This window comes from Bidens hawaiensis, unplaced genomic scaffold (genome assembly GCF_021521415.1).
Source record: "Bidens hawaiensis isolate Kalapana, Puna unplaced genomic scaffold, B.hawaiensis_p1.1 tig00001463_1, whole genome shotgun sequence".
NCBI lineage: Eukaryota > Viridiplantae > Streptophyta > Magnoliopsida > Asterales > Asteraceae > Bidens > Bidens hawaiensis.
Window position 1 is genome coordinate 3020049 of NW_027491083.1, and position 25591 is coordinate 3045639.

The 25591-nt window shown below is 37.4% G+C and overlaps 1 pseudogene across 1 annotated transcript; it reads left to right on the forward strand.

Moving 5' to 3' along the window:
• The first annotated feature begins 24283 nt into the window (after positions 1 to 24283).
• On the forward strand, positions 24284 to 25351 carry LOC143579363 (transcription factor bHLH118 pseudogene; annotated as a pseudogene). The gene is made up of 3 exons (XR_013143450.1): positions 24284 to 24739; positions 24831 to 25142; positions 25268 to 25351. The product of XR_013143450.1 is annotated as a transcription factor bHLH118 pseudogene (transcript).
• The last annotated feature ends 240 nt before the right edge of the window (positions 25352 to 25591 follow it).

Here is a 25591-nt window from a genome sequence, read left to right on the forward strand (position 1 = left end):
GGTAACACCGATATCTCAAACCTTCGATCTCGGGGTTGTTTTCCTGCTGGAACTGTTTTCAGACCATTTGATGCCGCTCTTTCTTCTGATCTTGCTTCTAAAACATGGATATGCTTCCCGTTTTTGCTGTTTACGGTTTTTCTTACCCATTTCCTGCATTTACCACCGCGTTCCTTTCCAGAACTGGTCTTTGTTTTGCCCAAACCATGCCCATGGTTTGGCGGACCTTGTTTGTTTTGGAGAGATTAATCGCCGAACATGCTCTTGATTTCACCCTTTCTGAGCTTGCTTCCGTGTACGACCTTCGCAGCCATGGATCTTCAAGATACCTTCTTAAAACCAAATCCGGGCGAACCCCGCTTGTTCTAAGAAATACCCAGAATAACGACCAATGGAAGAGACAATTCTTCTTTGTTAGGAGAGATTCTCTTCCTCATCCTGAGAATCTTCCATATCTTTGGGTTTCCAAAAGTAGGATACATTATCTTGATGATATACGCTGAGATCTTTGCTAATTGTTATGTTTTTTGTCTTTTGCAGCTCTGAAGTTCTTCGAGATTGCCCTTCCCAAGAAGGATACCAAGAGCAAGCTATCTTCTTCCTACCTCATTGACGAGGAGGAGAGAACGCTTCTTTTCCAGTCTGGTCTCCAAGAATCATCTCCGTCCGTGAGCTCTGTTATGTCTGGTAAGGAACATTGAATTGTTAGTATAGATATTCTAAGGATTAGGGATACTAACCTATACACTCGTAGGTAAATTTGCTTCAACCTTTGCTTTGGATGACATTGATAGCATGGTCTCTACTCGTAGCACTAAGAAGAAAGAAGCCGCTCCTGTCCCTCAGCCTAAACCCGAAGTCAGTCGAGCTAAGGCTTCGAAAAAGAGGAAGACCCAGGATACTTCCGATTCCTCTCCAACATGCGATCTAGAATTTAATCAGGTATGTTATGTGTTTTACCCTTGTATCCTGTAGATAACATGTGCTGAGGCTATTTTGATTTGTGCAGGGACTAGGATTGCTAACCTCCAAATTCAATGATCTCGATCATGAGCTTCTTGAGGCCAACACTCGTATTGCCGAGATGTCGAAGATTGCTAACGCCAAAACTAGACTTCTTGATAAGAAGACGAAAGAGATCGAGGACTTGAAGCAAGAACTCTCGCTGGCCAAGAAGGAGCTAGTCCACCAAGAGGCGGATCGTCTTGTGTAGATCTAGGAGGTTACTGAGGGAGCAAAGAAATCGGCTGCTGTCTCCATTTTTAGTCCCGGCTTAGGATGGCTAAGGATGCAGGGCTGGAGACTCCTTTTTGGGATGTGGCTGCTTGAGAGAGAGTCTTGGCCGAGCTTAATGGTGAGAATGTGGAGGATGCTGGTCCTAGTGGTACGGAGAAGTATGTAGAGGAGGCTGTGGAAGTGGCGATCAAGGATGCAGTGGAGGCGGTCGGTGGCGAGGTGCAATTGGGCAGTGATGGCGGTAAAGAAAAGGCTTGAGCCCAATTTTTATGTGTTTGTTGGTTTGATGTTGGGTTGTAATGGTTGTTTGAACAATTTATTTTTTCTGTCTTGAACACTATTATGCTTAGTATATTAGGATACATGGGTGGAGGGATCTTGACTTTCCAAGACGAAGCCCATGTTATCTTGACTTTTGAACATCTGGCAATACTTGGGTGGAGGGATCTTGGCTTTTCAAGACGAAACCCAGTGTTGCCTCTGCACTTATGATTAGTAATAATATAATCTTTTGGCTTTAAGCATTGTGTTCAGTAACTTATAAGTTTTAGTTGGAATGTTACATGTCTTTTAATTTTTGAAATAAGTTACTGTTTCAAATAATGTATCTTCAAAACACGCTTCTTGAATATTTTGAGAATTATTGTGACATTTGTCAATTTCGGGTTATTTTATACTTGTATTCTTAATGTCAACCCGACCCGTTTTGTATCCCGAACCTTTCGATATTATCAAAATGATGAATTGTATGTTAAATATTTGTTTTATAGTTGTTGGAAAAAAAACACCCTTTTCGGTTCTTAAAATTCCCCGAAAACGCTCAAAACGAACTCCAGGGACTAAAACTACCAAAACGGAGACTTGAAGGACCCATTTGTAGTTTGTGCTTCTTGGGTATATAACCAACCCATTTTCATGAAACACCCTTTATGAAAGACCCATTCAACTTACTCTATATATACACACCCATCTTCTTCATTTGTGCTTGCTCATTTCTTCATTTCTCTCTCAAATTCTTTAATTCTAAGGTTGTTCTTAATAAGCTAATCTTTCATTTTAACTAACTTCTCAACACTTAAAGCTTGATGTTACAACATATATATAATATAAACTCCTTGTTTACCTTCGGTCTTTCATTTCTCCGGTCTCGACCGGTTGAAATGTCGGGCTAGTAAGGCAAGGTTACATGGAGGACTTTGTAGTCCTTGGTTATTTATTTAACAAATCTAACCATATAACTTGTTATACTTTCTTAACTTCTACATATTTTAGTTTATTGTTCATATTTGTCAAGTTCCATGGTATTGGGTATGTGGTGACTAGCCTCGGTTTCATCCCGAGTTGAGAACCGAACCAAAAACCGAACTTTTGTTTAAAAGCATTATTGTTAACTTTTTGAATGTAAAACTTGAGTATTATTATTTATAAGTTATTTTACAAGTTCCATGGTAATTGGGTATGTGGTAACCATCCTCGGTCTTATTCCGAGTCAAGGACCGAACCAAAAACCGAACTTTTGTTTGAAAGCTTTATTGTTAACTTTTTGAATGTAAAACTTGAGTATTATTATTTATAGGTTATTTTACAAGTTCCATGGTAATTGGGTATGTGGTAACCATCCTCGGTCTTATTCCGAGTCAAGGACCGAACCAAAAACCGAACTAAACCGAGTTCACTCACTTAAGACACACAAGTGTGTTTTTAGCCACCAAAACTCATATTTTTCTTCAAGATTATATTTTAAATCAATTTTAGTTAGTTTCTAAACATACTTGGCACGTCGGTAACCAACTTGATCTTATAACAAGTTCGAACCGATAAGGTCGTATACTCGCTTAACGAACGTTAAGGTTCTTCACAATAGAACTACATACTTGGTTAAGTCTATTTTGATTTTATTGAGTTATCTCATAACATTTATTATTTTGGGAAGTTAACTGTGAGCTTGGTCAATTATCAAGTCTCGAACCGACAAACCCGAACACTCGTTTAAACCTCGTTTTGGGTATTCTTATAACCAAGGGTTTTGCAATATCGCATTTTAACCCACATTATTACTTAACATAGGTTGAGTAAAAAAAAAGAAAAAAACTAATGAATAGAATACCGAGACCCGGTTTCGAGTAAACTTATTTTACAAAACTCGTTTCTTTAATTTCTCAAATATCTGCATTTTAAATCCTAAACTTTATTTATTTACTTTATTTGTCATGTATTTTATTTTAAACCCTTCCAAGACTACCTACTAACACAAGACCCGTTTAATATAGGTCTTGCTTGTTAAACCGATCTCTCCGATTATTCACGACACTTTCTTTCAAGTTACTTGTTAATGTGAGTACTTTTTCATCCCCCGTTTTCCATCTTTCATTTTGGGGGTGGCATTGCATACTTATTCAAATTCAAATGATTTATACTTGAGTCTTAAACCACAACACGTATTGTATATGTTTACTTAAATAAATGCTCGATTTGGTGTTATATGCTTTACATGATTATGTGCAAATTCTTGAATGCTAAGACGGGTAGCCTCATCAAAGTATGATCATACGTTAATTCCGAGTATATATGGTATTCCCATATAGAAAGGTGTCGTCAATGTATTCTTATTGACGATTTCATTATTGTCGTCAATGTATTCTTATTGACGGTTTTATTATCTAAATTGTTGCTATTATTTATTGTTTTCATATACTAGTTGTGGATTTCATACTATATACTTATTGTCCAAAACTATGAAAATTGCTCACCAACCTTCGTGTTGACAAACTCTATTTTATGCAATGTTACAGGTTTGATGTTAGCTTGATTGGATTACTTGAAGAAACTTATTATCTTGGCTTTAGGATATTAGAAAATAAAAGAACAAGTTATTTGTTTATCTATCTATTTGGCATTTTGTATGAACAATTGTTGTGTTATTTATGATGATATGGATTTAAATGAGTTGTTTAAATATTGTAACTTTGTAGTGTCATTGTGCAATGAGCAATCATGTCGCGCCTCGATGTTTCCGCCTTCATTGGTCGGGGTGTGACAATTATAGTTTCAGAAAAAGTAGCTTTTAAGACTTTGTATTAAGATATCCTGAGGATCATATATCCTGAACATAAAAATACTTTTATGTTTTAGGAAAACATAATCAAAAGACTTATTAGGAATTGATATAAAATATCTTAAGGATAATATATCCTTATGCCTTGTGTGAGTTATCACAATCAAACCAATAGATCATACCTTGAAATATAAATTGAGTGATAGAACTAAGTGTAAGGAGTACCTTCATGGAGATCATTTATAAATCTAGTTAGCTTACATATGATGTCCCCAATTGTTGAGCTTCTTGAAGTATCATGTTTCTGGAATTTTGCTATGTCAAAAAAAACCTTGTAACATCTCTCCATTTAGTGATTGTCCGATCTTCGATATGTCAAAACAAAGTTAGATAATCCTGGCGATAATGCCCATTTACTGGCGATAAAGCCTTTGCACTGGCGATTAGGCCTTTACTTGAGAGACATGAAAATGTCTAAGCTTGAGATAATACTGGGGAAAGTCCCAAACGTACGAGCATGTAAATGCCAAAACTTAAGATAACTTGAAAATGTTATAAACCTTAGATAACATGAAAATGTTATAAACCGTATGTGTGACACGTCTGCCGCTTATCTTAAGGATTCGGTATATAGCCAACAACAAACGGATTATCAGATGGTCTGGTCCGCCTGCCTCGAACTATATCCAAATCATCGTGCGCTCCAGGCGTTCTTTGGAAAGGTGAAAACCTTTAAACCTTAGAAGATATCTAAGATATCTTATTCGTGCGCTCTAGGTGTTCGTTGGAAAGGTGAAGACCTTTAACCCTTAGGAGATATCTAAGATATCTTATTCGTGCGCTCTAGGTGTTCGTTGGAAAGGTGAAGACCTTTAACCCTTAGGAGACATCAGGGATATCTTATTCGTGTGTGAGGTGATCAGCCTCTGACTGTTGTGAAGATAACATATCCTTGGGATAACTGCAAAACACTAAAATATTGATGAGGGGTGGGTGTTAGCCTGGCTAACACCCCTTCGATGCTTAAGTCAGTGAACTTGATAATAAAAGGTTTAAATATGTAATAATAGATGAGGGGACATACCTTTATCCTGAATTCTTGAGGATACGAACATACCAGTCAAGGATACTAGCAAAAATATGCCTTAAGATGGATAACATTCCAAGCTCTTGGTATAGGAACACCTTCCATTTTGATTAACCTGTAGGCCCCTTTTCCTGATTCTGAATCGATCAGGTAAGGATCTTCCCACTTTGGAGCTAGATTTCCATCTACTGGGTTAGTGGTATTCTGAAATGCTTTTCTTAACACCATATCTCCTACTTGGAATCTTCGAATCCGAATATTCTTGTTGTAGGACTAGGCTATCCTTTGTTGATATGCTGCCATTCTGATCTTTGCGAAATCTCTGAGTTCATCAATGGTATCTAGATCTTCAGTAAGGTGTTAGTTGTTGGACTCAGTATCTTGGATGCTGGTTCTTGCTGTGGGGATCACAATATCTGTGGGGATAACAGCTTCGGCCCCAAACACCAAAGAGAAATGTGTTTGTCTCGTTGCATTTTTTGAAGTGGTTCTATCACCCCAAAGAACAAATGGTAGTTCTTCAGCCCATTTTCCCTTCTTGGATCCCAGTTTCTTATTCAGATTGTTGATGATGATCTGTTACTAGATTCTGCTTGACCAATGGCTTGAGGATGTACTGGAGTTGAAGTCACCATCTTGATTCCCCATCTTTCACAAAAGTTGGTTGTTCTGCTACCGATACCATTGTCACAGACAATCTCTGCCGGGATACCAAATCTTGTCAGAATATTGCGTTTGATGAATGAGATCACATCCTTTTCTTTAACTTAGACAAATGCCTTTGCTTCGATCCACTTGGAGAAGTAATCTGTCATAGCCAGCATAAATACCTTTCCACCAGGAGCCTTGGGCAGCTTTTCCACAATGTCCATCCCCCATTTCATAATTGGCCACGGGGATATGATAGGATATATTGGTTCAGCGGGTTGATGCAAGATGTTGCTGTGTCTTTGACAAGCATCACATTTTGTGGAGAAGTTCATTGCGTCCTTCTTCATTGTTGGTCAGAATTAACTTGTTCTCAGTATCTTGGATACTAAGGCTCTGCCTTCAGTGTGGTTTCCACAATCACCTTCATGTATATCCTTGAGAACTTCTTGTGCTTCTTGATATTCCAAGCATCACAAGTATGGACCTGCAAGTGATTTTCTATACAAGGTATTATTTAGGAACATATACTGGGTAACCTTCATTCGGAAAGCTCTTGGATTTTATCCTTCTGGAATCTCCTTATCCTGAAGATACCGCATTATGGGATGGGTCCAGGATATTGGATTATCTTTAGGATTCGAAGTCTCCAGGACTTCTTGGTTCTCCTTCGTTGCTGGAGTTAAGATATGCACGATAGGTATCTTGACATCATCTGGTATTTTGAGAGCTGATGGCAAATTTGCTAAGGCATCTGCTTCAGTGTTCTCTTCCCTTGGTACCTGTACTATATTAAATGTTTCGAAAAACATCGCTAATTGCTTAAATATTTCTAAATATTTCGCAAAGTTTTCTGCATTCACTGCATAAGATCCATTAAAATGGTTAGCTAATAACAAAGAATTAATGTAAACTTGAAGATACCTGATCTATATATCTTTAGCTAATTGCAAACCAGCTATTAAGGCTTCATATTCAGCCTCGTTATTAGTAGTTTCACAAGATATAGATAGAGGTATTATATCTCCCTGTGACGACTTTAACAGGATACCTAGACCTGTTCCTCGTATGTTGGAGGCTCCATCGGTATGCAAAGTCCAACTCTCCTTGATCTCCAGTTGTTGAACTTCCTTTTCTACTTCCTCAAGTATATCCTGGCTAAAATCAGCCACAAATTCGTCAAGTTCTTGAGATTTTATGGATGTCCTTGGTTCATACAAGATATCGTATGCACTAAGTTTCACAGCCCACTTTGCCATCCTACCTGACATTTCTGGTTTTCACAAAACAGCTTTAATAGGATACTTAGTTTTTACATGAATAATATGAGTTTCAAAATAATGTCTTAATTTAGTAGAAGTCATTATAAGTGCTAAAATCAACTTTTCAAGATAAGAATACCTGGATTCAGCATCTAGTAGACTTTTACTTACATAATATATTGGATGCTGTTGACCTTCGTGATCTTTGACTAAGATAGCACTTATTGCACTTCCAAAAACAGCTAAGTACAAGGATAATGGTTCACCATCAACCGGCTTAGTGGTGCTGAGGATAAGTATTCCTTCAAGAATACCAATGCCCTTTCTTGCTTCTCTCCCCATTCGAATTTTTGATTCGTCCTTAGGATATCATAGAAGTCTTTACACTTCTCTGATGATCTTGAGATGAATCTGTTGAGAACTGCTATTCTACCTGTTAACCTTTGGACATCTTTGACATTTCTTGGTGATTTAAATTCCAGGATAGCTTTGATCTGCTCAGGGCTTGCTTCTATTCCTCTCTTGGTAACCATATATCTAAGAAACTTTCCTGTTTTGACACCAAAATGACACTTGGCTGGATTCAGCTTCATGTTATACTCATCCAGGATGTCAAATGTTGTTGCCAAGTCTTTGAGATGATCCTCAACCTTTCTTAACTCTACCACCATGTCGTCTATGTAGACTTCCATCGTGTCCCTCAGTTGGTCTTTGAACATCATGTTGACTAGCCTCTGGTATGTTGCACCTGCATTTTTTAGTCCAAAAGGCATTGCAGTATAACAGTATATACCTGTGGGAGTCAGGCTGTATCTTCTTGATCTGAAGGCTCCATTTGAATCTGTTGGAATCCTGAGGATGCATCCATGAAGGTTAGCAGCTCATGGCCAGCAGTTGCATCCACCATTGAGTCAATTGCATCCACCATTGAGTCAATGTGTGGGAGTGGGAATGGGTCTTTTGGACAGGCCTTATTCAGGTCTGTGAAGTCCACACACACTCTCCATTTTCCATTTTTCTTCTGGACAACAACTAGATTGGCCAACTATCTAGGATATTGGACCTCTCTTATCATCTTGGTTTTGAGTAACTTCTGCACTTCCTCTTGTATGATAATGTTTCTCTCTAGAGCAAACTTTCTTCGCTTTTGATGTACCGGCCTGAAAGATTTATCTATACCAAGTTTATGAGTAATTATAGATTTAGAGATACATGTCATATCTTCATGTTTCCAGGCGAAGGTAGAAGCTCTTTTCTTTAGGAAGGATATCAATTCCATCTCGATATCCTCAGGAATACTTGATCCTCATAATACTTTGATTTCAGTATCCTGAGGATCCAAAGATACTTCCTTTACATCCTGCTCTCTTGCTTGTAGGACCTTCCCTGGTTGTTTATGTAAATGCTATGCTTGAGTAGGCTTTGTATTCCACTTCATTGATGAAGCATAAGATTCCTTGGCATCTTGCTGATCGCTTTCAATCTTGATGACTCCCCAAGGACTTGGTAGTTTCACACATTGATGATAAGTTGAGGGTACTGCCTTCATGTTGTGGATCCAGGGCCTGCCTAATATCACATTACAACAAGCTAATGAGCCAATAATACAAAATTTTTGTATAGAGTTAGTTCCTTCAATATATATTGGAAGTTTGAATTCTCCCCAAGTGTTCTTGGTCTTGCCACTGAATCCTACTAGAACTGAGGATTTTGGGATAATCTCCGTTTCCTGAATATCCATCTTCTTTAAGGCATCCATTTGGATAATGTTCACAGAGCTTCCTCCATCAACGAGTATCCTGCGCACAAAACAGTTAACTATACATAAAGTGATTACCAAACCATCATGGTTGGAATCTTCAAGATCACATCGGTCCTCCTCGTCGAAGGATATGATCCTTTGAGTTGTCAGAGTGGAAGTGCGGAGAGGTCTTTCTCCGTTGTCCATCTTTGTTTCTTTTGAACGCTTCTTGGCTGCTGAATATGAGGTTCCACAGATGTCGGATCCTCCCGAGATAAAGGATACAACCTTAGCTCCGGGTGGATGAGTAGGTGCCCTTTCAGGTATCTTGACAGGATCCTGACTCTTGTTCTTGTATTTTCCAAATAGTTCCTTCAGGTATCCTTTGCTAAGAAGGTATCCTATTTCTTTCCGAAGTGCTATGCAATCTTCAGTGCGATGGCCAAAGTCTTCATGTAACGCACACCATTTGGACTTGTCTTTGATGGATCTGGGCCTTTCATTTTTCTTAGGCCATCTGGCCTTGTCACCTAGATTCTGCATTGCACAAATCACACCACTAATATCAATATTAAAATAATATTCAGAGATTTTAGGATACTCTTCCTCATCCTCATCTTCTTCCACAACATTTATCTTGGGAATATCCTGCTTGGAATAAGGCTTGGGCCTAGTGTACTTATGTGGAGTGTCTGACTTTCTATTGGTAGATTCATACTTCGGGATAACCGAGCTTCCATGAGCTTTCTTGTCGTCCTCTAGCCGAATATATCTTAATGCCCTGTTTCTGACTTCATCAAGATTCCTGCATGTAGTCATGACAAGGTCATCACAGAAAGGAGAATCCTTCCTTAGTCCCATCTTGAAGGCTTCGACAGCAGCTGCCATGTCAAGGTTGGGGATTTCCAAAGCTTCCCTGCTAAATCTGGTTATGTAATACTTAAGGATTCATTATTATGCCGAACAATTCTATAGAAGTCACCTGTCATTTTCTCAAAAGATCTACTACAAGAAAATTGATTATTGAACAAATTAATCAAATGAGAAAATGATGTAATGGTGTTGGAAGGAATACTCAATAACCATTTGAGGACTGGCCCCGTTAATGTTGAGCTGAATCCCTTGCATAGGCAAGCTTCTTTGATGTCAATGGGGATGGGGTTGATCTCCATCCTTTCTCTGTACTGAGCTACGTGTTCCTCAGGATCCGTAGTGCCGTCGTAGAGCTTCATGCTGGGAGTTTGGAACTTCTTGAGGATTTATACGTCGCATATAGGCCAAGTAAACCTAGATAACTTGTGGCTACTTGTGGGTGCTTCAGCTATGGGACGTATTATCCCTGGGATACTAGAAATCGTATCCTTCATTTTTTTTGCAGTTCCCTGGCTATCTCATGATATCCCCTTATCCTGCACATGTCCATGGTTAGCGTATAAATTAGCATTAAATAAACTGTTACCGAGGTCATGGTTAGGTCTCTAGTATCATGAGCCTTGACGGCTAGTTCCTCCAATGGGGGTATCCTCAGGATAAGGTGACGCCTGCATTGGGATGTCATCTCCAACATGTACTTCAGAGGACACCATGGGAGATCCTGACGAGAATATGCCGGCTGGCATGGTTGAACGAGGCTGCATGTTGATGAAATCTGGCCTCGTTGGTCTAGGTAATTCCGAGGATACCGGAAGATAAGTTCCTTCGTATCCTGATTGTTGCTGAGACGGAGTACTTGTTGATTATGTCCCCAAGGATCCGGGATTCTGAAGGATGGTTGATCCTGGAAAACCAAAATCAAGAACCCTGAGCATGAGTGGAGTAGCCTCCTGCCCTGGCTTCTTTTTGATTTCTTCAATCTCCTTAAATAGCCTTGAGTTAGTCTTTTCTTGCTGCTCCATGTGTGTTTTGACCTGTTTCATCAAAGAAAAAATATCATTGTTAGAAATAACCGGATCTACCCGTGTAGAGGATCCCGTGAATGGTGGAAGTTCTCCTCTGGGCTGAGTATTCTTCTTCGGCAGTGGTGGAGGTCCTGGGTTGACATTTGAAGCAGCAGTGACCACCAGAGCAAAGACTGAACTGGTTTTTGGTTGTGAGGCCATAAAGAAGGGATGAAAGTAATTGAAAGTGGAACAAATGGTTTTGATGAATTAAAGCACCGATTGCCCACGGTGGGCGCCAAATTGTTTTGGTCAAAAATTGAAAATAGTGATTTTACAACCAATTTAGTAAAATGGGACTTGTTGCTTGTAAAAAATGACCTTGAACACAGAGATTTGTTGTGAGGAAAAAACTCGTTATCCTAAGGATAACAAGAAAAAAAGCCCGGGCGGTGAAAACTATCACCACCGGTTTATTAATAATCAAAAGTGGTTACAAGTTTGGAGCTAAAACTTGATCGGTGATTACAGAGAATGCGAGTACTAGTAAGTCTCGTGTGTCTAGTGTGTGTTATGATCAATGTTTAGAGCTCTATTTATAATAAACAAAGTGTAACAACTATTGCCTATAATTTAGGAAATGTGAGACCAAATCCAATTAGCCGTTGATTATTCAATCCCACATATTTTCCTTATCGGCCACGCTCCAATAACAGCAAGTACAAGCTTTCAGGAGATCATTGCAACGGTCTTTGACCTGGTAAACAAGGAAAGTAGCTGACAATGTGTTAGTTTTATAATGTAATTAGGATACCTGTCGCCTTTGGAGGATACCGTATCCTAGATCAGTCTGAATACTGTTTGTTGAGGATACTGAAAATCCGAGCCCTAACAATAACAATAAATTAGGCCTAAATATGCCCAGATCTCCAGGTAATTCTCTATGGAAGGCCTATTTATAGGCATGTCTCATTCGTTATATTGTGTTAACGAATGAGACCTCTCATTCGTTAGCTGTGCTAATGAATGAGGTCATTCCATAGCCCATTCGCTAAACTTCCTTAGCGAATAGGTATACCTTAACGAATGAGCCTTCATTCGTAACATTGTAGTAACGAATAGGCTCTTACATTAACGAATAAGCCTAGTCTTAAACGAATGAGACCCATTCGCTAAACACCCTTAGCGAATGAGCCTTTATACATTAAGTGTAAAGACTAAACTACCCCTAGCCTATTCGAACAGCTGCGGACACCAAATCTATGCACTAACAGACTTCCCCTTTTCCGTAGCTGTCGAATCCTTTCCAATACTTTAGCATCCAATACTTTAGCCTCCAATACTTTAAGGAAGAATACGTTAACCACGAATACGTTAAAGTTGAATACTTTAACCGTGAATAATTTAAATGCAAATCATCATTCGTAATACGTTAACTTCCCTTGAATGATGATTCTTGGGCTTGTTCAAACAAACAAAATCTAACTCGTTGTAAGCAAACTAATAACTTGTAGCTCCTCGTATCAGATCTCCCCCTCAAATAAGCATCTCCAGGTGATCATTCCGATCATCTAGCTGGCATATGATCAGGTGCAATCTAACGAATCAAACAGCAGCAAGTCATTGGCTATCCGTCAGCATAGGTAAAGCAAAAATATCTTTACATTTGACCTCGTCATACATCTTCATGAACAACCCGATTATTCAACATCTTTCACTTTGGTCTTCACTTTCTCGATAACGTCTATCCTAAAATATCATTCTTTCAAGCTCGTCACATTCGTTCAGATGCGTTAATGTTTTGGGCATATGATTCAGAGTTACAACCTTCATTAATCAATACTGAATAGTCTCATTCTTTAATCAGATGACTAGACCCGTATATTCCTCAACACGATCAACCCATTCAAAAATTGTCCCCTTCAACAGAAGTAATCCGCTGAATACTCGTAGCCAACATTGTCAGGTCCAAGTCCCTTAGAAATAAGTAAACGGACAGACACTAGTATCCCACACAGTCAGGTTTCAATCTCGAACAAATCAATCAGCAATCGAAGAACAACTGCAGTCTTGAATTCAGTCAAACGTAGCTTTGCAATTAAGAGTTACCACCCGAATTGTAGTAATTTTTCAAGAAATCCTTGCAAACGTAGGAAGATACCTATCGAATAAACTCCTTGAAATTTTTATCTCCCTCTTTTCTTAACAAATTCGACAAGGTCTTGAACTAATCTTCTAGAATCTTCAATAAAATTCTCGTTAACTTAATCGGGTACTCCCCCTCGGCCCTTCGAAACGCGTGAAAAGTCGGCCGGAAAATATATCATCAAAATTTTCAAGAAGAGTGTCCCGCATATCTGGAATATCCCAGAAAAATTTTGTTTAAAAAAATTTTCCTAAAATACTTTTTTTCTAAAATCCTCATACGCTATCCTCTTCATTTGTCACCCAGGTATCCTCATTCATCTGACATTCCTTATTCGTTAACCCAATAACGAATTTCCACATACGTTAAATCCATATTTGTATGGGCAGTACACGAATGATGTCTCATTCGTTAAGAAATCCATATTCGTTAAACCATTTAACGAATGAGCTTATTCGTTAAACCTTTGTAGCGAATGAGTTTAAACTAATGAATGAGCTGTTAACCGGAAAAATGCGAACAATCTGTTATTAGACAACATATTTAGGATACCTGTTACCTTGGAGGATACCGTGTCTTGAAGTTATCCTGAACATACTGCTTGCCCGGTATACAGAAAATCCGAGCCCTAAAAATCATCACCTTTTAATTTCCTCAGTTCGTCTTCTTTTCAAGTACGTTGTAAGATGATCTCGTCCTGTTTATCCAACTTCTCCCCCCTGAGCAGCAACAAGGGCCTTCAAATCCTTGTTCTCTTTCTAAATAAACTGAATATGTCTATACATATTACGCTGCTCAAGCCTCATGTAACAACTCGGGTTTTCCACGTACGAATTTATAGTTGTTTATTATATTTATTTAATAATATTTAACTTTAGGAAAATATACGTTTTTAACCAAAACTAAACTTAAACCCTTTAGGGCTAACTTGCAATTTCAGTATAATACTTTATGATCCATTTGACCCAGACCCGTAGCCCATTAACCCGTGACCCGTATACCCAATCTGTGACTTGTTTAGATTACTTGAAGCACCATTGTCATTCTAAACTAGGAATTGAATCGTGATTTTGATTCCCCGTATCAATATCGGCCTAAATAACTCAGCAAATTAAGAAACAAGATCAAAATCAGACACAAATTGATTTGCTTAACAAACTGACTTAACCTAAAATCTAATATATAACCTAGGATTGTTGATAACTCAATTGTTCGCGTCTGCATACCCTTACGATCGGCGCCAACAGAAGCCATTTGATTAATTGTATTAACCACGTCTGGATTAGCGTGTTCGTCATCATTCTTGGCTGACCCTATTTACTTGTGATTGAACCGTGTATAATCAGCGATTAAGGTAATTAATTACATGTTCGAATTCGTCTTAATTTGCTTTATATTAATCCTAACATTAATTAAGTGAACAATGAACGGATTGGACAATTGATAATCTAGGGTTTATATTCAAATTAATCAAACTGGTTATACTTAACTTCTGTATAAATTAAATTGTTTTCATTCCTTTAACAACTGACACACCAGCACGCATGGCTGGTGTGTGTGTGTGTTCAATTCTGTAAGCCGGCATTTGGTTGCGGGTTCGAGTCCTGCCGGCCTAAATTTTTGGATATTTTTATTTTTGGGTTGTTCTAACTTGTTTTTATGGTATATTATATATTATAATTAATATTAAATATTAGATAAACAATATTTTATTTAAACCGACATTGCCAAGTTAAACGTTTCATGTCAATTTGTGTCGTTACAAGTTTTCGTATATATATATATATATGTGTGTATATATATGTATATATATGTATGTATGTATATATATATGTGTGTATATATATTTATATATGTATTATAAGTGTATATTTATATATTAAATCAACAATTATTTTATTAAAAATCTGACACTAATATTGATATTTCTCGTTGTTAAGATATCTTTATAAATTTGCTCACATTTATTTATATATTAATATGTATATGTATATATATATATATGTATGTATTATTGGTTTTAAACAAAATCATAATAAATGTATTTAACATGTTAAAACGTGTTAATTATATATTTAACATCGGGTTTCGTTAAAGATTTTAGGATATAAATTTTACGATAGTTATATATTTAAACGGTTATTATTATAATAGATCTCAACTTATATTTATTCAAACTAATTATTTATAAGTTCGATTATACGATAAACAATGATTCTTATAATTAAATAATAACAATAATCTGTAGAGATCAATCGTTCAATCCATAACATACCAAACATAATTGTAACTCAAACCATATCGAAATCCTAAATTTGTTATACGTATTATATCATTTATAATTCACTCATAACATTATTTAATTTGAATTCTTGTCGGTAATTCTCGAAGATCGTGATTATCGTTCTTGTCGCAAACATTTCCGTTTGGCTTAATCGATCAGGTGAGTTTGATCATTCCCATTTTTATACACTGTTTTCTAATGTTTTGGGGACATATGCGTACTTACTCATATTTTCTATTCTATATATATACTCAAAATCGCAAACTTAATTATTGTGTGAATATCAGTTGAATGCTATTTGCTAATTGCTACTTGTTTAATTGTTTACTTGATAAATTTCGGAAAGGTCCAACATATCCCCTTATAGAGGGTTCTCATTAGTATGATCATACGACCGGCTTAGTAACCGGAGCCCGATTCGCTTGGCGATGGTAAACCGACAATTTAGTCATTATAATCAATGCCCGATTCGTTTGACAACGATTCATTGGCACACGAGTTCAACTTGGTTTTGGTTTGTTAAGGTTTGATTGATTATTATCACATAGATTGGTTTGCGCATTTAACACTTATCATTTATTATTTATTTATTTATTATATAACTATTTGTTGTGTCAAAATTGGTGATCATATCACTCAACATGTTTGTTGACAAAACTCCATTTTCTACGCATATGCAGGTTGCTTGAAGTTGAAGTATGGACACTTAGAAAGACCTTAGGGTTATATTGAAGACAAACTTGAATTTAAATGATTGTACTTATTTATTTAAAAGGTTTTGTTGAATTTGATTATTGTGTGTATTAATTGAATAAAATAATTAATTAGATATTGTCATTATATTTATGATAGTATCTTCGAGCTGTGAGCAATCGGATCACGCCCCGACATTTCCACCTTAGGTTGGGGTGTGACGCTTCATCTGCTCTTGAAACACTCTTTTTGCTACCATCTGAGTTTGTTGCAAGCGTATCAAGTTCAGCAGCTGGAACATTTGTGCTTGAGGCGTCATCTGATAAAAAATAAGAGGAACAGGTTGTAACGGACCCTGAGGGTGATTAAATGCCATGAATGAAGCCTCAGTCCGTTGCATCATAGACGAACTTGCCGGAGCCATCATTTGTGCTTGCGGGCTCGACATAGTCGATACTACAGACATTGGAATCTCCCCAAATCGTGGATCAATAAAAGTAGTAGTCGTCAAAGTGATAATAGGAGAAACTGTTGGAGTAGTAAGCATCATAGGAATTGGAACGGGAGATGTAGGAATCACTGAAGCAGGCACAGAAATAGGTATAGACGGTCTAATAGTAGGCATCGAAGGCAGACTTGGCATCTCAATACCGGTTCCCCTTCTGACCCTCTTCTTCTTCGGTTTATCTGCTTTCTTGACCATAGGTTCCTTACCCTCACGTTTACGAATCTCAGCACTGCTTGGACCACTGCTCGGACCCTAACCATCACCACCACCATCATTACCATCACCAGCACCACCTTCACGCTCCGAATCTGAGTCATCGTGAGCCCAACGATCATTAGGTGAGGCAATATAGTCAATATTGGCAAGATAGCCAATCAAACGCTTATATCGTGGTCGGTCATGCAACGGTTGTCCACGATATGATCGAATCCTCTACATAGTATCGAAGTTCATATGCTCGAGTAGCTTAATATCAGCTTTGTTCGTCGGGTCTTTCACCAAGTCTAGCTGCAAATCGTTGATGATGAGTTAGAGAAAGCGTGGATTCATTAAAAATCTGTTCTGACGAGTCATGCAGTTCTCTTTTAAGTGATAAAAGATCATCTCTGAAAAGTTGAATGGCTTGTTGAGAACTAAAGCCACAAAAGGTAACTGCAACATGATCCGACACTTGTCATAACCACCTTTCTGTCCTCCCAGACAATGAATAAGTACGTGTAACAGGTACTTATTTGCTCACATAAAATACGCCTTATTATAAATCAATCGATCCAAGTCCCCCTTATATCTCACACGACCAAACAAACCCCTTATCAACATCCTATCAAACTCACAACAGTCATCAACCGTATCTCCAAACCCTAACACATCCCTTATCACTGGAACATCAATCACTGCCGGTTTACCCTGTACCTCGGCCTCGATCTGGTTCTCCCCCTTAACGTATTGAGTAGTATCCCAGAAAGCACATATGATACTCTAATAAAAACATAGTGTCAATGGAGATAGCTCTGTAAATCTGTGCTTGCTTCAAAAAGTTGATACTGCCACTGGACATATTAAAACTGAAGAAATTGTCCTCGAGAAACGCGCATATGTTGTGCTTCTTGTCCCACGGAAACAACATCGTTTATGTTTTAGGTTCAGGTTCTGCTTGTTGCATATCCACATTAACATCTGGATCTGGTTGTTGTTCGGGTACGGGAGTCGGAACGTTCTCGTCTGCCATATTGTGAAAAACAAATATGTTAGTATTTAAAAAATTCTAAAAATAACCATTTGTTTAACGAATAGCATCTCATTCGTTAAAACTATCTTTAACGAATGGGTGCATTCGTTAAGTTTTACTTTAACAAATAGGTCATACATTCGTTTACATTAACGAATCACTTAGTCATTCCTTACATTTAACGAATGAACAAGTTATTCGTTATCTTAACGAATAATACATTATAACATCTTTATGACTAATAAGGTTAAGGTCAAAATTAACCAAAACCCAGGAAGTCAAAAACGATTCATTCTTCATCTGAAATCTATCTAAATCAATCTAAAACTTTCAATTAGGTATTATACGAGTATCGATGGTAATCCAATCGTATCATGAAACACCCTATTATCACATTACTAAACGATTTTTAGATTTACAAAGTTCATATAGTTTCAGGTTATTGATCTATCAATTAATCACTAAATACGAGTCCAAATCAACTGAAATTGGTATGCATGAACTCGCCAACATGTAACGTCCAACTTTTGTTAAGCATTTAATAACAGAAAGTTTTGTTAATAGTTGTGTGTCGTTAAATTAATCATGTGTTATGTATTTGAGAGTTGGAAGTGGGAGTGAGTGGTGGGACCCATGAAACCCCTATATATATAGAGACCAACCACTTCTTTTCTTTCTTCTCTTTCCTCTCACAACACACAAACACACACACACACTCAAGAAACACACACCCTCTCTCTCTCTCAAGACCAGAATCCATTATGAGATTAAATCAAGGAAGAGTTTGGTGATTCAAGTGTCTTCAACTGACAAGAATTACGTCCAGATCCTCGAGTTGCCAAGATCTGAACTCGAACCCACAAGCAAAAGGTAGGTTTCGGTTTAAATGGTTAAGTTTTATGGTTAGAATCGGCATGCAAATAGATATAATGATAGATCGGGTTGTGAAATGTAAGAAAGAAAATATAAACTTGGGTGCACTTTATGATAAAAAGGTGGTGTTTGGACTTTGAAAGATGGTTCAGGATCAAGTGCATGGGGTCAGAATGTGTCGAAAGTTGGGAAAAAGTAAAAGTCAGGTCCTGAGGAAGAGCCACGAAGTAAAATGGCCATTAAAGGGTAAAAACGAAGAAAAAGAAGAATTTCGCATCGCATAAGCTATGCGAAGCGAAAAAGGCTATTTCGCATCGCATGACCATGCGAAGCGAAAAAGGTAATTTCGTATCGCACAGTCATGCAAAGTGAAACAGTTTCATGCGAAGCGAAATTCTATACATGCGAAGCAAAATTCTTCCATGCGAAATTTTATAAAATTCATTTTTCTGATGCATTCTTGTTAAAGGACTGTTAATGAAAATAAAATTTTTCCGAGCTGACCTGGCAGCTCAACCCCAGCCAGGGGCGCTGCCCCTTGGGACCCTGTTAGGGGCTGCCGCCCCTAGACCCCGCTACCAGGGGCGCTGCCCCTGGACCCCCGTTAGTTGAGGGTTTCATAAATTTAGATGTAGGAAGTTGTGGTAACAGATAATTGACACGCGTAATGTATTGAACAGTTAGCCGTGCTCAACTAAAGAAGGGAATTACTATTAACGGCGAGAGAAATCGACTCCAGGTGAGTTCTAGCCCCATTTCTCTTTGAAATGTTTTCGGAGCTGTGTGCATACTCTTATGTGATAGTTAATACATTTACTTAATTGATAAGTGTATGATACGTGTATGACTATGTATTGGATGTTATTACTATATAATGATAGTATGAATGAGCATGTATATATATATATTATTATATACATGAGACAGGTAAAATACACACGTATGATAAATGTATTGTTATTCGAGGCAGTAGGGACCAGACCCTTATAATATCTGTGATGTTAGGGACTAGACCCTTATAATATCTGTGATGTTAGGGACCAGACCCTTATAATATCTGTGATGGTAGGGACTAGACCCTTACAATATCTGTGATGTTTAATGTAGAATAGTTTATGGTATACCATAGGGTTTTATGAGAGAAAGTATGTAAGTACGTATGCATGTATATAAAGTATGTGTGAAAGAAGTAATAGCAAAGTAAGGTATGAATACGTATCTTCGGACGCGTATGAGTAAGGGTAGGAATGTATTGTATGTTAAATTGATTAACTAGAACTCACTCAGCATAGCTGACTTTTAGTATGCATGTAGGCAGATAGGTTGAGGCGGCTGGCTTGAGGAAGGACACATGGCACGAGCTAAATAGACTGGTATCTATGATGAAGTGTCAAGACTATTTTATGTTATGTTTTGAAAAGACAATTTGTATGTTATGACAAAAATGCATGTTTGTAATGTGATGTTGAAGTTTTAAATTATTCCGCGAAAGTTTAAATTAACTCTGATGTTAGAATTGTGTTTATGAGTAAATCCAACACCAAAGTAGGGTTACCGGGAATGGGGCCTTACACAACACCTGTAGATGAGTAAACGATCAATTAGAATGAGTATTATCGATGTTTAGGAATCAAAGAAAATTTGGGCAGGGTTTCGTTAAGGAAGACGATGTAATAGTAAAGACGCACTAAAGAATTCACCCCTCGGATCTCCAACATAACCCGCCGTTCACCAGTGAGCATCCGTGGAAAGAATCCGCGGGTCGCATAAACAACCTCAGACGAGCAAAGTTCTCACGTGATAATGAAGAGCAGTTGTAACAAACCATTTCTAGAAGATTAACCCAACATTCCCTGATAGCGACATCAGCTAATGAAAGGAAGACAGCTGGACACCTGGTAACCGTCCCAATCGGGGCCAAGCTGTCACATCCTATAAAATGCGTGACACGTGTCCATTCAAGTAGATATGGAATATCTTGACAATGACAACTCCACCAATGACCTTCCCCCCATCCTCGGCTATAAATACTTGAATAATCTTCAAGAGGTATTAATTCACTCCCACTTAATCAGAGCAATTACTCATACTTCGTACTCTTCATTCACAGTACAGTACTTATTCTCATACCGGAGGGTGGTTACGGGAAGACCCCCCGTCTCATCCTTCCCATAGCGAGTCTCACGGTGTCTGTTTTGCAGGAACTGGATTGGAATCTGATCTCATTTGAAGTTTAGTGTATCCGCACTCGGGGAAACATAGATCTAAACTATCCAGTTCCGACATTCTTAACTATACGTCCTAAAGGAGAACATGACCAAGATGACATTATGTCGACTACATCATACTATGTTGTTGTCGCTACACTTCCTGCTATAACAGGTTCATTGATTTAATATTTATTATGTTTTCTATTACTTACATAATGAACTGATTAACACCATATTGTCACAGTTCTTCAAGTTTGTTACCCATGTTCTGTCTTGGGGCAACAATGTGTAGGACATGGGTCACAATTTTATTAAACAATATCAATAAAATAAATAAATAATCTCTTTATACAAAAGTGGGAAATTGTAGTACATATACCGTATACAAATTTAAACGAGAATAACAACAAATATAACATATATGCATGTCTTGATTCATACCGAAGTCCTTAACTTGTGCTCGAACGCCGAATTATTTGACGAGTTGAAACTCGACCGGAGCCGAGTTGGTGTTGAAACCGCACCGGAACCAAGCTCACATCGTCTAGCTCGTGTTCACCGAGATCCGAGCATCACCTCCGAGTCATGTCTTCTTGTACACCTCTTCCCTTGGTGAACCCGTCTTGATCACCCGAAAATGTGTACACCTTTCTAGCTACAAAACTGAACAAACTATGGTTCCTGGTTGTGGCTGAGGATTTCTGTTAAACAGAGGGTACAACAGCTGAAGCAGTATGTACTACCGGGATTACCCTAGCACCTGAACCATATTTGTAACGTGAGTCGAGATCACGAACTAGTTAGAGCTTTGGTTGTGACTACTGAGTTTGGTGTGTTGACATTAGCATGCCATAAGTGCTTTGCATGAATATGTTGTGGTTATGGTTGCATCTAAATCTGATCACCACCTTTCTATATATAGCAATACACGAGATGAGTCAGCATGACACATGGCGGCTTGTGGAGCACACATCACCAGGAGTTGACACCTAACCGCTGACTCGTCATATGCACACGACACACGGCGGTAGATCTCACACACACTTGATACTTGTCAGGAAACTCCCATGGTGTCGACACTTGCCTGGACGAGTCACCATTCATACTGACATCTGTCTCAAGACCTGGTCCAACCACCAAAAATACTAAGGTGACTCTCAAATGTTCAAACTCTCAACTACACACTTTAGAGTATCGATATCGCATTCATATTTACTCTTTGGACACGTTACTAATTTATTTATTTATTTATTAGTAACACGTACTAATAAATATTAATTATTGTCCAAAATTTTTAACACAATGTAACAGAAGTTTTTCATGCAGCAGACTTTTAGAGAACTTGCTTGCTAACTAAACCTCATACGTCATTCCTCAGTTTTTACAAAAAAAAAACGATTAAATAATGCTCATCCAGCTCACATGGAAACATTGTGTTCTTTAAAATTGTCCTTTAATACCTCTAGACCTTGTTAACAATGTGTTAAAGGAATGTGAGATTCTTCAAGTTTGCATATTTTTAGAAAATAACGACATATCAGGTAGACTTATGGTGACATGAACACAATTATCCGGTCACAAAAGTGTCTCATCATGCATGCATAATGAGCATAGGGTGACTGTGGGCGATAGAAGTTGGAGAAGAGACCTCGTAGTAGTTTATCTCAATTGTCTTGACACCTCTTTATTACACTCATCTTGCTGTCAACGAAAGGTCAATTTATAAATTTTACGATTCATATGTGCCGCTTCAGGAACTAATAGCATCACTTCCATTGGAAGAATACCGGTCCTGAAGCTACCAAAGATGAATGAAGACGTGACTTCATGTTTTTTTTTATTATGGTGTGACATTTAACTCCACTATTCACCATATACACCTACTAAATAGATTTTTTTTTATCATAGTTGTAAATTTATCAAACGAGTAGTCATTTAACCTCTCTCATTATGCCACATGATGACAAAAGAAACAACTTAAAAAGAAAATGTCCTTACTAAAACTAGCAAAAAGGTCGTTTACTCCATCTATAGTGTGCGTTGTAACTGTAAGACAAGTAGAAAACTATGGTCAGCCTTTTGTATAGAAAGTATTCTGGACTATAGAAACAAAAGTCATGAGTTATAATTAGTTTTCTTTTTTTAATACATTAAACTTTCATTTGTATTTTATTTGAGTCAATTGAGTAATATGTTTATTATTATTTGTTTGTTTTGTGCTTTTGAAAGTCAATTTTATTAGTAAAATAGTCAAATTATCTATTACATCATTGAAAACGCGATTTTAAGGGCCCGTTTTTTTACTCGTCTCGGGCCTCAAAATTTAAAGGAGTTCTCGGAGACGGTGTTGCAAGCGACCATTCCATATGACTTCAAACGACCGTTTGGCGGTGTATGATTAGATAGCGGATTGTGTATATTGTTGATCCCAGTAAAATTTAAGTATTTACATAGAACACGACAGTTTATTTTGGGGATGTAATGTTTCTGTGGCCGGTGGTTTCTAGTTTAACGAGATTTCCAAAACAATAATAATAATAATAATAATAATAATAATAATAATAATAATAATAATAATAAGTTACAAATTAATGTTTAGTTATTTAGAAAATATCACTTTTGGATTATATTTTCTAAGTTTGACTGTTGGTGTGAACACTTGTAAATGGGGTTGCCTTTGTGGCATTGTACATAACTACAGGAACCTTGGTAAATAAATAACTAAACACCACGATAATAATCCTAAAATCTCATACACAGCAAATTCTAAAATGTTATGTATAGCAAAGTGTTTGGATAGAAAGAGAATGTTGATAAATCATGCATATACTAGGGCTCGCTCGGTATCGGACCGTTATAGAAAGTGCTAATTCTGAAATTTTCTAAAAATAGATATCGGTGCCGAAAGTACTAGGTACAATATGGTTAAGTACCACCTCGGTACAGTATTTGAAGGTAAAAAACCAGTAAAATACCGGTACCGTACCAAACTGAAAGTAGATATAACCAAATCACTAAAAGTGGATAACGAATTGGTACCAAAATGAATCGGTACGGATATTTTGTTGATACCCAGTCCCGAGGTTGGACAGTTAATGAAAGTACCGATCCTGAAAATTTTTAAGAATATTGGTAACGAAAGTACTCGGTACGATACGGTTTACTATTGTCTTGGTACATTATTTGACGGAAAAAGTCGGTGAAATACCGATAACGTATTGAACTTAAAGTAGCGATATCCCAAAAACACCAAAAATGGGTACTGAATTGGTATCAAAACTGAATCAGCACGGGTATTTTCTTTTCTTTTTTTTCTTTTTATTTTTTGTTATCTAGTCCCGATTACTCATCCATAGGCTAGGAAGATTGCTTGTGTGGTGAAACAAAAATGAAAATGAAAGCCAAAAAGAAAATAAAGATATGTTATGGTGGTGGAACTCGTGATCATTAAATAATTAGCCGACAAAAGTAAACCCTACATAAGAAAAGAATAGAAGATATCACAAGAAATCCTGAAGATTTCGTCTTATGGATTCACCAAACACAAAACCTAATCATATAATGTTCTCTTTACAGCAAAACGAAGATTTCGTGGATCACGACCATCCTTGTTTAATTTCTTTCCAACAAGAAGATCAAAAACCGGATCTTCATGAGCATGTTCCCGTCGTGGACCGCAAGGGTAAAAGTAGTATAAGTTATCCTTCAAACAGCACTAAGAAAAGTGGTGGAGTTGGCCATTCGAATAAGCCGGGTTTGCGCGGAGGAGATGGTGAAAATGACCAGATTCAGAAGAAAATGGTTCATAGAGAGATTGAAAGACAAAGGAGACAAGAAATGACCAAACTTTATGCCTCACTTAGAGATTTACTTCCGCTTGAATTCATCAAGGTGAACTAGTTTTATCTTTTGTGTCTTAAATCTTGAAACTTATAATGTTAGTTAAACCCCTTAATGACTTTATGGTTTTCTTTCTAATTAGGGAAATCGTTCGATATCGGACCATATGCACCAAGCAGTGCATTACATCAAGCAAATGGAGGAAAATGTGAAAGGGCTCAGTGCGAAAAGAGACGAGCTCATGAAATTTCCAAACAGTAACGGAAACTTCCCTAATACTGTTTCTGTCAGCCTCATGAACGGTGGAATCGAGATTCTTATCAACAGTTGTTTGATAGAAGATGGATTTATGCTTTCTGGAGTATTTAAAACTCTAGTTGAAGAAGGTCTTGATGTCACAAGCTACACTTTAACCAAAGTAAAAAATCGTTTATGTCACTCTATTCAAACCGAGGTACCATGTAAACACATTATAGATCTTTAGTTAAATGCCATCAAATGTTAAAGTTTTGGTTGTTGCTATTATTATTATTATTATATATTATTATTATTATTATTATTATTATTATTATATTGCAGGCAAGTGACCCGGAATTGATCGATCCATCTATGTTGCAACAAAGCTTAGCCTTGGTAGCGAATACTCAGTCAAATTTCAGTTAAAATGTTGTTATCAAAATTTTAAAATTAGGGTAGACATGCATCGTGCTGCTTGCAGTACTGTATTAGTTTTAGACCACATTCATTTGTGTTTTGCAGATTTTAGTTCATACTTTTGATGTCTGAAGGTGAGTCTAAGAAAGTTTAATTGTGTTCTCTCAAGTACACTTGATCCATTGATTCCTAAGATATATCATGTGGACTTGATGGTTTGCATTGGTGGTTCAATATTCCTAAGATATA